The 14,882-nt window shown below is 37.0% G+C and overlaps 1 long non-coding RNA gene across 1 annotated transcript; it reads right to left on the bottom strand.

Moving 5' to 3' along the window:
• Positions 1–3,103: 3,103 nt before the first annotated feature.
• Positions 3,104–13,564, bottom strand: LOC127156045 (uncharacterized). The gene is made up of 3 exons (XR_007825670.1): positions 13,507–13,564; positions 10,418–10,454; positions 3,104–4,575 (listed from the first exon to the last, which is right to left on the bottom strand). It is a non-coding gene; the product is annotated as an uncharacterized LOC127156045 (long non-coding RNA).
• Positions 13,565–14,882: the final 1,318 nt, after the last annotated feature.

Genomic DNA, 14,882 nt, shown 5'->3' with positions numbered 1-14,882 from the left:
ATTACAGAAAACTGGTTAACACTGTGAGTTTCCAGCCAAAAGAATGGCTGAGGGAGTGACAGCAAATTTGTAATCTCTCAATAGTTTTTACAGAAATGCTACTGTGGATTTTTTCTTTTGCTACAGAAGCCAGTGGAAATGCTAAGATCTGTTGTCCACTATCCGTTGAACACTACAGAAGATGACCAAATTACCATGAATTACATTTCTGAGAAATCCAAAAATGCAAAAAGGATCAATTTCTCTCTACAAATACAAGCGCAGTATGTGGCAGCATGCACTTTTTATGCGATGCACAGTAGTTTTACTTTTTGCCAGTACTCTTGGGCAGTGTTGGGGAAGTAATGAATTACAATATTGCATCACTCCCTGACAAAGTAACTAATTATGTTGGTTACTTTTTGTAGAAAGTAATGCGTTTACTTGTTCCTTTTGCGTTACTTTTTATGGCTGGGCTTTCTTGTTTGTTTTAAATAAAAAAAGTTCTATTTTAATTTACGTTGTCCACCCAGTAATGTTTACCTAAAAACGCTACCATAACCAGCACACCCCTACTGGGTTAAGAAACAACCAGCTCTTAGCCTAAAGAAACAGCCAGTAGGCATCACAAGAGCCATTATTTACCAACGACAGACAGTGATGACCCTAATAACGGAGTTTCTACAAGAGGTTGATGTGCCGTCCCGTGGAACGCTCTTACCTTTTGATTTATGTGGGCCTGTTAGTTGGTGCTATTTGAGGGCGGGGTGAGGAATGAAAGTGTTAACGCTGGGTGTTGGTGAGGTGAGGGCAGGAGGGGGCTGAGGGGGCCAGAGTTATGAGTTTTCTCAGCTGAGTGCTGTGCTTGGGTTACTGCCTCTTGTTTTGATCTGGGAGCAGAGAGGGAGAGGCTGCAAGCCTGCAGGCTTGAACCCCACAGCTGAACCACTGACCCCAACATCCATCAGACCCAGGCTGCCCTGACAGGGGAGCCAGTCGCAGACACCCGGGGGCGGAGCCTCAAAGTTGAGTGACAGATGAGAGGGATTCCACGCTTGTTCAGTGGAGTTCACATTTATAACTCAAGTTAGAAGACACACTCTCACTGCAATTTGTAACTATTTAACATTTTGTCGAAACTGTGGCTCGTACAGTCTCATTTAGGGATGCGCCTGAATAGTGAATCCCTATTCCGAAAGGCACGGAAAATGAATAACGCTTTCTATGGAGCCGCCAAAACCTTGCTAGCAGTAGCCTGTTACATTATAGTACATACAATTTCACTTACCACATAAACAGAGTAAGGAGAGATGACTAATATAACAATGACGAATGATTTGCAGAGCATCACTGACAAACATCTAATCTTGTAGAATGTGTGGTAAGTACTGCCGCTCTATTGTAAACAAAGAGTATGTGTGATCGTGGACCTCGAAACTGAAAGTAAAAAACAAGCGCGCGTTTAAAAGCGATTTCAATGCCCCCATATTAATAGAGGCTCCCTAATGCTCAGTGTTGCCAAGTCTGTGGTTTTCCATTGGAATTAGGCTACTTTCACACTCTTGCCGCAGGTTTTTTTTTTTTTTTTTTTTTAATTTGTCCGCAGGTTAAAGTGACCCCATTAATGTCGTATTTAGACCCTAACCTGACTGGGCAATTAGGCGGGTTTTGTTGTGAAAACCTGGCATCCTTGCTAACGCTCACAATTTATATATAGTATAATTACCCAACGATGAGAAAGCATAAAAATAAATACTATACTCACTACACTACTATAGATTCCAGTGACAAGCAATTTGGGTGTCTACACCAGATGCAGCGCCACACCATGACATGATAGAATCAATCTAACAACAGGGTTGCCAAGTTTTCACAACAAAACCCACCCAATTGCTACTCAAAACTAGCCTAATCCCGTTTCGAGGGGGGTCCCCCGCGTTTCAGGGGATAAAATACACTTTTTTTTTGTCGACATTCCCCTGGTAAACTCGTATTTTAGGGGCTAAATATGATGTTAATGGGGTCGAACAACAGAACAATTCACAAATAATTTACTCACCCCCTTGTCATCCAAGATGTTCATGTCTTTCTGTCTTCAGTCGTGAAGAAATTATGGTTTTTGAGGAAAACATTTAAGGATTTTTCTCCATATAATGAACTTCATTTGTTCCCCCAATTTTGAATTTCCAAAATGTAGTTTAAATGCAGCTTCAAAGGGCTCTAAACGATCCCAGCCAAGGAAGAAGGGACTTATCTAACGAAACGATCTGTCATTTTTTTCAGAAAATAATTTTTTTGTATACATTTTAAGCACAAAAGTACTTGTGTAACACAGGCTCTGGGATGCGCGTTTACGACGCTACGTACTATTGAATCACATCAAAAGGTTACGTGAAACGAAGTCGGAACTACAGACCCAGTGTTTACAAAGCAAACGCGCAAAGACTAAGAAAGTGCAACGCTGTTTAAATGCAGTGACGCCACACCGACAGGCATCTGAGAATGGCTCGATTTGAAAAAGGGAATATTATTTTTACAGATTAAAGACCACTGCATGGATTTTTATCATTACAGGTCAGATTAGTACATACACTGCCAACACACATTAATGTTCAAACAACATGTAAAAGTGAAGTTTGCATCCGATGACCCCTTTAAATATTTTTAAGATTATTAAATGTACATACTGAGACAGATGCCATGTTTGCTTGTTGGTTTGCACTGAGTTTGCAGTTTAAACGTACATCATTCAAACTCACATTAGACACATTTAACTTTGAATAAAGCACATAATCATTACCTGAGATTATGTATGTTGTTTTTCCAGTGGTGACATCGTGGAAATAGAAATTTCGTGTGTCACAGTCGTGGCTAGTTAGGACAAAAACTCAGATTAAGGCTACGTTTACACAACAACGAGTGGTCGAGCAGTCAAAGTAGTCAAAAGCGTAAAAATTTTGTCCATTGCATTTTTAAAACGTTTCATGTACACACAACATTTTCAAAATTATTTGCATTTACACATATCCACAAAAAAAATGACAAAAACAATACACAGAAACGATAATGATGGCTTTTTGAAAAAAAGTATGTGTTTTCTGTCCCTAAAACGCTGTTGTCATGTAAAAAAAAACCAAAACAAGTAAAACGCATAAAAAGTTCTTGAAGATCAGGGTACATTTAACTTATTTTGTCTTCTGAAGAACATGTAACTCTCTTTTGTAGCTTCTAAAGGGCAGTACTAAATGAAAAAAAAATATGATATTTAGGCAAAATAGGAAATACGTAAACATCCTCATTCTGTCAAAAGTTTTCACCCCCCAGCTTTTAAAGCATTGTTTTTCCTTCTGGAGCATCAGTGAGTGTTTGAATCTTCTGTAATAGTTGCATATGAGTCCCTCAGTTGTCCTCAGTATGAAAAGATGGATTTAAAAATCGTACAGTCATTGTTGGAAAGCCTTTAAATGCACAAAAATGCTAAAAAACCAAAAAATCTGTGGGACCTGAAGGACTTGAAGAACAGCGGGCAGTTTAACTGTTCAGGACAAACAGCCCTATCATGGAACAGATACCTTTTATTGCGTGTCGTGGCAAATGTAGTTAGGACAGACGTTAGGGGTGGCCCTTCAAGCTTGCATTTTCCTCCAAAAAGTATGTTTCCATAAGAAATCACCACTTCCTAAAACAGTCAGGTTTTCATTGGGTGGAATGGTGACATGGTATAATGTTAGCATTAAGGTGCGGTTGTTTTTATCATTGTCTGGCAAATTTTTGTAGGTGAAATCCATGTGATTGGGAATTTTGTTACGGTCCAAGTTGGTCGAATTCTCCATGTTGACCAACAGAAAGCTGTTTGGTGTGAGCTGTGCTTCATACAATCGCTACACTACTGACAACAGCCAGTGGGTCTTTTTTTGCCAGCGATATTTCACAGAAATCTCGCTAATGTGACTGCACCTTTAGCTTCTTCAGCTGTTCAGATGTCCTCGGTTTAAATAGAAACACATACTACTAGCTGTTTTGTCCTGCACTATCATTGCAAAAAAAAGAAAAGTGGCGCACAGCCAAAGGGAGTTATCTAGGGTTCTGCGTGTCTCATGCTCCACTGAATCTAAGTGCTTAAAAGTGAATTGGACAAACAAATATTCTATTGTGCTCTTATAATCTGGCACAGCCTGAAATTCCATTAGTCGGAGAGCTTATTCACAAAGCTGGGAAAGAGACCTGAAGGAGGCCACAAAAGTGGTTATAGGGGTGACAGTATTTGTCTGTTTGACACACTGTAAAAGGGGGTCGCAGCTTTACACAGCAAGGGGGGGATGGAGCTCCAGACTCAGACAGCGCGAGTTCGAGAGAAAGAGAAAGAGAACGACAGTGGCAGCAGCAAATCCATGAGCAAGCGAAACCACTGTTTTTAAATAGCAAGTATCTGGTGTCAGCCAACTGAGGCCCGCTCCATCAATATGTTACTTTGCCCTTGTCTGCTCCTGATATCTTTATCTTGTCAGGTCCTCTCCTGTATTTTCCACCTCAATAGCTTCCGTCTGGGTTCACTAGGTGTTGCACAGATGGGGAAGTTCTGGTTCTGGTGAAGACCTGCAAAGCCATAGAGCCATATCAAACCAAGCGCCCTGTCAATCTCTTTTCCACTGGGGCCTCATCCCTTTTTTCAGGCTATTTTTTTTTAAGAGTAATTATACTATTACCACTGGCTTGGTCAAAACTGTGAAACACAGTGTGTATTTTCCTTACCTTTCATTTACTTTGAATAAGGCTCAGGGTGTAAATTCGCCAACACAGCATTTATTTTGCTCCACAAGCAAACTCAAAAGGCAGTTTGATGCTTGCTAGTGATGTCATTGAGAAACGAAAGAAACTTAACACTTAAATCTGTTTGGTCAACATTACGGCAAAGTTTTTAGTGCCTCAACTTAAAGAAAGTACAAGTGAGAGTAATTACAGTGGCATCTGGATATGTTTCTACAAGTGGCAAATGTTACACAGATGTTATGAAACGGCTCCTCTGAATATGAATCGCTTCAGCTTGTAACATTTTTGTGTATTTTACAATGTACAGTTGAAGTCAAAAGTTTACATACACCTCACAGAAACTGCAAAATGTTAATTAATTTACCAAAATAATGCAAAATGCATGTTATTTCTTATTTAATACTGACTTGAATAATATATTTAACATAAAAGTTTTAGTCCACAAGACAAAAAAATAGTTTTCATACCCTTGATTTTTAATATCGTGTTGTTACATGAAATGATCCACATCTGTTTTTGTTTGTTTGTTTGTTTATTGAGAGTTGTTCATGAGTTCCTTGTTTGACCTGAACAGTAACGCACTGAGGATGACTGAGGGACTCATATGCAACTATTACAGAAGGTTCAAACGCTCACTGATGGTTCAGAAGGAAAAACGATATATAAGAGCCAGGGGGTGAAAACTTTTGGAATTTGAAGATCAGGGTAAATTTAACATATTTTGTCTTTTAGGGAAGATGTAAGTATCTTCTGAAGGGCAGTACTACATAAAAAATATGATATTTAGGCAAAAATGTACACATCCTCATTCCGTTCAAAAGTTTTCACTCCCCAGCTCTTAATGCATCGTTTTTCCTTCTGGAGCATCAGTGAGCAACTTTCTGTAATAGTTGCATATGAGTCCCTCAGTTGTCCTCAGTGTTAAAAGATGGATCTCAAAATCATATTGTCATTGTTGAAAAAGGTTCAAATACACAAAAATGCTGAATGTAAACTTTTGGTCTAGGTCTCTTGTGGACTATATGTAAACATTTTAATGTGAAATATCTCATTCAGGTCAGTACTGAATAAAAAATAACATGCATTTTGTATGATCCCTCTTATTTTGGTAAAATAATTAACATTTTGTAGATTCTGCAAGGTGTATGTAAACTTTTGACTTCAACTGTATGCATAGATTTCGTTTTTTAATAAAATATTATAATTCTAATTGTATATATATGAAGAATTGCCACACAAACTACAAAGTCAGAAACCAAAAACAGGGTTGCTAAAATCATCTTTTTCTTTAAAATAAACAGTGAGCTAGCATGGGAAAGACTCTGTAATTGAACTTGACGTGGGAAGCTTCCCCTCTTTCCTGTAATTTCAAGCTTTACACGTGATGAAAATAGGAGTTAGCATTGTGCAAATGACAGATGTGGCTTAGACAGAGCCGTTGATGGGGTCACGTGTCATCGCGAGGTCATCCTTACCTTTTGATGATGGGGGATTTTTTTAAGGCCACAAATCATTCTAAAACTCAAGCGTGAGACACATCCCCGTGAGTTCCCTTAAACAGACACCTGTCAATCTCCATCACGGCGCTCCTTTTGTCAGGCCTGTCTTTTGTGCGGTCGAGACGCCTGCGCTGACTAAAGCCTTTTCACCTCCCTTCCCCGTCCAGTTCTTCTTTTAATCATGAGTGTGACTGGTGTAGTCACGAAGCAGACTGAGGTTTTAATAGCTGTCAGTTACCTGCTCGCACTCGATATCCCTTCCAGCCTGCCTGAGCAGATGGCTATCACTTTCCAGTTGTGAAAATCAAGCTTATACAAACACGAGGACCGGGACGCATAGCCTTTAATATCCTTTTTGATTGATTTGGTTTGCGGTGGAAGTGAGGGCAGATTTTTAGGCCGGCTGTCATGCTCCAGGAGTTCTGTGAAAATCATTAAATATGAGCATTAGTCCGTCTCTTCCGGGTCGAGCGGCAGGTGAGAGCTCCTCCTGCACCGCAATTAAACAAGAATTTACTAAAGAAACAAGAATAGGAAGTTTGATGCATTTAGTCGGATTTATAGATTAGGTTAAATATCTTGTTAGTAAAAAGCTAGACTGCATACGCAGTGACTAGTGTGTTTTATTTATTTATAAAGGAGAGCAGGGAGTGTTGGAACAAAGGGCGATTTCTAACTTCATTAGCTGATTACCTTCTTGAGGTACCTGACTTGAGGTGAATTTGTAAAACTCTTTATGTGACCCTGGACCTTCGTAAACCAGTCGTAAGTAGTACAGGTAAACAGTGTTTGTAGCAATAGCTAACAATACATTCTATGGGTCAAAATGACCAATGTTTCTTTTATGCCAAAAATCATTAGGATATTAAGATCATGTTCCATGAAGATATTTTGTAAATTTCCTACCGTAAATATATCAAAACGTAATTTTAGATTAGTAATATGCATAGCTAAGAACTTAATTTGGACAACTTTAAAGACAATTTTCTCAGTATTTTGATCTTTTTGCACCCTCAGATTTTAGGTTTTCAAATTATTTTATTTTGTTCAAATACTATGTCAATGGAAAGCTTATTATTTTTTGATCTTTCAGATGATGTATAATACTAAGTTTTAAAAAAATGTACCCTTATGATGGGTTTTGTAATCCAGGGTCACATATATGATATATATATATATATATATATATATTATTTCGATTTGTTAAATGACAGAACTGGTATCTGAATCAGCAGGTTATCTTGATAATTTACAAAAACGTTTCATTTATTTACATGAAATATATACATATATATATATATATATGTGTGTGTGTGTGTGTGTGTGTGTTTTATTTGCGGTTAATTAAATACCTATTTAAACTGAGTTTAAATAAGATCACTACAATATATTTATGCGCAATTTTTTTAAATGTCAGTGCTTATTAGTGTTAAAACTATTATTGGTATAAACGACAACACTCTTTGTACTTGACATTAATTTACACAGTTTGGGAATCATTTTTAGATTTCTAAACAGCTTTAATTTGTAACAGACAAACATGGGGATATTATAGAAGCGAGACGCATAACGAAAAAAAACGTAGTTACAGACGTTTAAACAAAATGTGTTACAACACTCTTTCACATAAACATACGAGCACAAGCAACGAATGCTGAACAGTTCTCCTCTTTGAAGTACTAAATTTTAATATTTCAAAATGGACAGGTCATTTAATATAAATAAGTCATTTTTTTTAAGAAATGCAAATTTAGATGGATTATTTAATGCATATTTAGCCTATTTGCTTAAACGTGTTGAGCATTGGTGTGTTTTTATTAAACACGGTTTGTTTCTTGGATGTTTTACATTCTTTTCCGAGGGAAATTTAAACTAAGCTCAATCATGTTTATAGAAATCCAATATTCTCTTCACAGACGCAGATACGTTCGCGCTGTCTCCTCTGCGTTTGCAATAGAGTTGTGCCACATGCGGCGTGTGCTCAGTGTGTGGCGGTGACATGACGAGCCGCGCGGCCTCCAAACCACAAAGAACCACTTCCCTGTCATATAACCCCCTATATTTCTGTTCCGACAGGGAAAAGAGAACACGACGATGCAGCGTTTATTAGGCGACATGTGTTGGACACGGAAATGTGATTTAAAGCGCGGGGATGGCACAGTGCATACAGTTAATTAGTATACATCTAAACATTAGTAAAACATTCCAAAAAAGAAACGAAAATACACAACGAAATTAAATGCTAAATAAAATACATACAAACAAAATAACTGATGTAGAATATTTATTTCAGGTGAGAGCGCTGAAGTGAATAATAGCCTGTCCATGAAAAACTATTTTCGTTTTATCTAAATTTTGTGATAAAGTGAAATTAAAACATGGTTATATTTTTGTACACTTGCATTTCTTGTATTTAACTGGTTTGATGCACAGATGCGCATGAAAATGTGAAATGTAAAATGTTACATTTCTACCGTTCATTATTAAATGTCAAGGCATTTATGAAATTCATAAGTCTGATAGACATACAGTTAAAGAAATAATTAAATACTATAAAATAAGTATTGTAGATTACTTAAGCAGCCTAGCTTAATGTTTATATCACACTTTAATACTATGTAAACTATTATTATCATCAAAAGATTTGCTTGCAAATCTTCAACGATTATTTTAACGAAATTCAACTTTACTTATTTACACGTCGTATTAAAAATACTACATTATACAATAAATATATTAAAACACCCGCATCTGTTATTTATTTAGGACAATAATAGTTAAAACGCCGAAATCGCAGACAAATGAAAGCGTGTATTATATTATATATACAATGACGTATATTATACGTTCATAATTATGGCAATTATTTTACAACTTTTATTTTGCTATTGTTGCTGTTTTAATCCTAAATGTGACAGCAGGCATTCAAATACATTCTGTATCTTTTTTATTTATTTTACGTAGCGATTTATGTCACGTCACGTTTATTGATTTTAAAAAGATTTTAAAAAACTTCTGGCGTCGACAAAGCAGTGGGTCTAATTACTGAAGAGAAGTTATTATGATAATGAATTCGGATCGCATTGCACTGTCTTTAAAAAACAAAGGGTACTCTGGTTGAGCTTTAAGTTTAGGATAGCTTCCATGAAGATTCACTGACATCTTCTGGATAACAGTGGGAAATACCGACATTTCGGCTCTGTGCAAAACTGAGCTGCCTATTTAGACACCGTTACTGACCAAATTCAAGGTAAACTCAGAATTTTTGAGAATTAGAGGCTTAAATTAATCTGCGATGCCTAAATATGCTCACTAGGTTTTATATGTATTCTCGCTTTTCTTAAAATTGGTCCCTACATATGTATGTTTATGAATTGTTAATTTAATACATTTACATTTAATTTCAATTTCGTCTTTTTATAATCTTTATGTGAAAATATTAATATTGTTTGAGACTCACTAAAGCACTTGTAACATTCATAAGATTATGTTTCTTGCATAACAAGCTTACACGCATACATTCTTTAAAAACATTTCCAGTGAAATCCTACCTGAAAGGTGTCGCTGATCTGTGAGCAGTTTTACTTTTGCTCTTTGACTGGCTAAGATTAAGTTTGACTGAGAACGCTGGTCCTCGAGCAGCAAAAGATTTAAAATTCTACCTTTGGCCTCAATCTACCCACAGGGCTGAAGTAATGCGACAGGGTCCTGTAAGCCACATAAATAACCACTAGGCCCACAGGAGCGCTGTGCAGTATACAGGTGCTATGGGACTGTCATTAATGACCCAGCAGGCAGGAAAGGGTCCAGTTACTGCGTAGGCCCTGAGGTCTTAGTCTCTAATATCGAGGAGCTAGGTCTTCATCAAGCCCAGAGTGGACCCAGGGGTGGTATTAGTGATGTTGTTCCTTCAGCAGGTCCATAAATGATAAATAATCACCATCAGTCATAGCTCAGTTGTGCTGTGGATGTCACCCGGCAAGTTAATTTGTTAATGCTGGGGCCTTAGAGAGAACCAGTTGGATACCCCTGAGTGCTATGAATAACAAGCTCTCCATCACTGTGCAATATACTTCAGTTTTAACATTAAGCGTCAAGGTTGATCCAGAAAGAATTAAAGGGTGAGTTTACAGGGGAAAAAAAAGAAAATTCGGTCATTATTTACTCACCGTCATGTCGTTCCAAACCTGAATGACTTTCTTTTGTCTGTGGAAAACAAAATGAGACTTTTTTCAATGTAAGGACATTTTAAATCAGATTTTTTAATGAATCACTTGATCCTGTTTATAAAATCAATTACAGAATCAGAATCTGATTCTTCAGTTCAAATAGTTTTGATTGGTTAACAGCTCAGTAGAGGGGAATATAGTGTGCTTTAAAGTCATATGGAGTACTTTTATAAACTTTTATGATACTTTTTGATGCTTGCAAAGCTCCAGTGCTCAATTATTTTAATTGCATGATAAAAGAAAGCATTTCGATTCTTCGAAATGCAAACAAATTGAGAATATTTAACGAATATCCAGGTTATATTTTTATAAAATGGTTGTGAACTAGGTCTCTAAGGCTCCAAATTGACAAAATACCAAACAAGAGCTATTTTCTTTTCAATCAGATCTTTTCAGTGATCAACTGATTCATTATCAAAACATCTTTATCAAAACATTCTTCAGTTCATATAGATCTAGTTGGTTAATAGTTCACTATAGGGGAAGATGATCAGTAATTTAAGTATATCTTTTTTTTCATATTTAAAAGCTTGAGTGCTCATCTGTTTTAATTGCATGAAAAAGAAAGGCATTCAGATTCTTAAAAGTTCAGCCAAAAGGAAAATTTTTAAAGGAGTGGTTTACTTGCAGAACAAACATTTACACATAATGTACTCACCCTGTTGTCATCCAAGATGTTCATGTCTTTCTTTCTTTCTTCAGTAGTGAAGAAATTATGTTTTTTAAGGAAAACTTTTTAGGGATTATCTCTATATAGTGAACTTCAATGGTGCCTGCGAGTTTGAACGTTCAAAATGCAGTTTCAGTGAAGCTTCAAAGGGCTCTAAACGATCCCAGTCAAGGAAAAAGGGTCTTATCTAGTGAAACAATCTGTCATTTTCTTAAAAAAAACCCTCAAATGCTCATCTTGTCTAGCTCTGGATTGCGCATGCGTACTCTGTGTAATCCGGGTCAATACAGTTAGAGTAGGTTGGAAAACTCCCATCACATTTTCTCCTCCAACTTCAAAATCATCCTACATCACTGTTTTATCTTTTTTTGTAAAGAACGTTTGACCTCTTTGCATGTTCCTTTTGTAAACACTGGGTTGGTACTTCTGCAGCGATGTAGAGCCATTTTAAAGTTGGAGGAAAAAATGAGATGGGAGTTATTCGACATGACCCGGATGACATAGAGTACACGTGTCCATAATAAAGCTAGACAAGATGAGCATTTGAGGTTAAAAGTATACAAGTTTTTTTTTTTTTTTAGAAAATGATCAGACATTTCGCTAGATAAGAACATTATTCCTCAGCTGGGATCGTTTAGAGCCCTTTGAAGCTGCTTTTAAACTGCATTTTGGACTTTTGAAGTCCACTATATGGAGAACATTGCTGAAATGTTTTCCTCAAAAAACATAATTTCTTTATCACTGAAGGAAAAAAAAAACATGAACATCTTGGATGACAATGGGGTGAGTAAATTATCTATAAATGTTTGTTCTGGAAGTGGACTACTTCTTTAAGGAATATCCTTGCCAATATTTGAGTATAATGCATAAGAAATCAGTCAGGCTCCAAACTGACGTAAGAGTCAGACGAAAGCTACATTCCTTTAAGTCAGTTGTTTGCAAATTTGTTTACAAAATTGATTCATTAATGAATCAGAATCTGATTCTTCAGTTCAAATGGATCTGATCAGTTAACAGCTTACTTTCACTGTACTTTTATGGAATCTGACTCACCCATTCAGTTAGATCTGATCGGTTAACAGCTCAGTGAAGGGGAAGGTTACCAGATACTTTTGATACGATACTTTTACGATGTACGATGTCATTTCAGTGGAAGAAAAAAAAAATTTAGATTCATTTAAAATATCTTTTCATGGCTTGGAACAATGTTAAAATGAGTAAATGTTTTTAGGAATAGGAAATGATTCCTTTCAGTTGTGAAACTGTGAGAGCAAAAAGTAATGTTTTAATATAAAAGGACTTTTCAGGAAAAGTTATGAGTGTCTTAAAAGGATAATTCACCCAAAAATTAAAAATTCTGTCATAATTACTGTGCTTCATGATGCCATAGAAGAACCTTTTTTGTCTAAATGGTTCCACAAAGAACCTTTAACATCTGAAGAACCTTTCTGTTTCACAAAAGGTTCTTTGTGGTGAACAAAGGTTCTTCAGATAAAAAGGTAAAAAAGAGAAGGTTCTTCAAAGAACCTTTGACTGAATGGTTCTTTGTGGAACCAAAAGTGGTTCTTCTATGGCATTGCTGTGAAGAACTTTTGAAGCACCTTTATTTTTAAGAGTGTACTCTGTCCTCATGTCGTTCTAAACCAGTAAGACCTTTGTTCATCTTCAGAACACAAATTAAGAAATTTTTGATGAAATCCAAGAGCTTTCTGACCCTGCATAGACAGCAACACAACTGACATGTTTAAGGTTCAGAAAGGTAGTAAGGACATTGTTAAAATAGTCCATGTGACATCAGTGGTTCAATCGTAATGTTATGAAGAATATGAGAATACTTTTTGTGCACAAAGAAAACAAAAATAACAACTTTGTTCAACCATTTCTTCTCTTCTGCGTCAGTCTTCGATGCACGTTCATGAGAAAACATGAATCAAAAGAAAGTTGTTGAATGAAGTCGTTATTTTGTTTTCTTTGTGCACAAAAAATGTTCTCGTAGCTTCATAACATTACGGTTGAGCCACTGATGTCACGTGGACTATTTTATATACCTTTCTGGGCCTTGAACGTGTCAGTTTTGTTGCTGTCTATGCAGGGTCAGAAAGCTCTCAGATTTCATCAAAAATGTCTTAATTTGGTTCTGAAGATGAACTAAGGTCTTACGGGTTTGGAACAACATGAGGGTGAGTAATTAATGACAGAATTTGTATTTTTTGGATGAACTGTCCCTTTAATGCGTTTGAATGAGCTCACTGATATTCTCCACACACATATTTTCCTGTGTTTCCTATTAGACACCATTGATGTTTAGTTGTACCAATCCAAACATGACAAAATCTAACAATTTTTTAATCACTCTCACCAAGACGGCACCATTCGGACTCCACAGTGCTCTCACCGTACTTCCCCCATGTTTTGTGGCTTTGTCCAGCACTATGAATGAAAAACCATTTTTTCATTCAAATTATAGCTTGAGTCCTTTTGGCGAGTCTTGCACATGAGCAAACCCATTTAATTGAGGTGCTCAGACCGTCCTTCTCTTTACTGGTATTTTACTTGGCTGCTGTTTGTCGGTGGTCAGAGCCCAATTGCCTGCTGTAGGAGACAGAAAACATTATTATTCACAATGCTTAACGCAGAATGTATGCTAATAAGAGAACTGTTTGGATTTTTGAGGCTGGAGTGATGTCATGGTTGTGTTTTGTCTCGCCATGGATCCATGCCACTACATTTCCTGGCAAAATCAAGGGGAAAAGACTTTAAGCCCAGTCTAAGTCTGAGCCGTGTGTGGACTGTTTGGGATGATTATGAGGGTTCTTTTGTTGTATTACATTCTTGAATAGCAATGCCTTGCAGAGGTCCCACTGAGACCAGTCACTTACAACATCATCCGGTTTAAAATGGAGCAGGTACTCTGAGATTCAAGAATGTGTCGGTTAAGAGAAAGCATGCTGCAGAAAATGCTATGACTAGAATTTGCCTAGACACAACTTTTCAAAACAGGGCAATTTGTTTTAGCTCTACTCCAAAAGGAATAAACTCATCTTGCACCATGGCATCTGATACAAGGGTCAGTTAGAAAGAGTATCCAAGGTAAAGACAAGTTAATCATTTAAAAATCTAGTTTAAAGGGATAGTTCACCCAAGAATTAAAATTCTGTCATTAATTACTCACATGCCGTTTCAAACCTGCAAGACCTTCGTTTATCTTTGGAACACAAATTAAGATATTTATGAAATTCAACAGTTTTCTGACTCTGCATAGACAGCAATGCAACTGACACTTTCAAGGCCTAGCAAGGTAGTAAGGACATTGTTAAAATAGTCCATGTGACATCAGTGGTCCAACCATAATTTTATAAAGCTAGAGAACAGAGTGAAAACGCATTCATTTATTACCTGATGCAGGAAGTGACAGCAACCTCGCTCCACCTCTTCTTCGTTTTCTTGTGAAAGTATGTTTTTTTTTTCAAGGGGATGCCCACTCCCCGGCGAGACAAGGCAGCTTTAGTTTTATTGCTCCGATAAAAGTGCGACGAGCTAGCAGCGCAGTCTGCCATTTCATGCTTTTGCACGGCTCCGGACAAGAGAGAATCACACATCCCATTTCTCACATCGCCCGGGTTCCACGGCCCCAAGCGCATTTTATGTAGCTCTCCCCTCTAGTGCAGATGGGTTAAATATTACATCAAAGAGCCTTTAATGTTTCACAGTGCCTCTCGAGTTTCGTCCCTGTAT

The sequence above is a fragment of the Labeo rohita genome, chromosome 24, assembly GCF_022985175.1.
Source record: "Labeo rohita strain BAU-BD-2019 chromosome 24, IGBB_LRoh.1.0, whole genome shotgun sequence".
Lineage (NCBI taxonomy): Eukaryota > Metazoa > Chordata > Actinopteri > Cypriniformes > Cyprinidae > Labeo > Labeo rohita.
The sequence above is the reverse complement of the archived record's forward strand: the minus strand, read 5'-3'. Positions and strand labels throughout refer to the sequence as shown.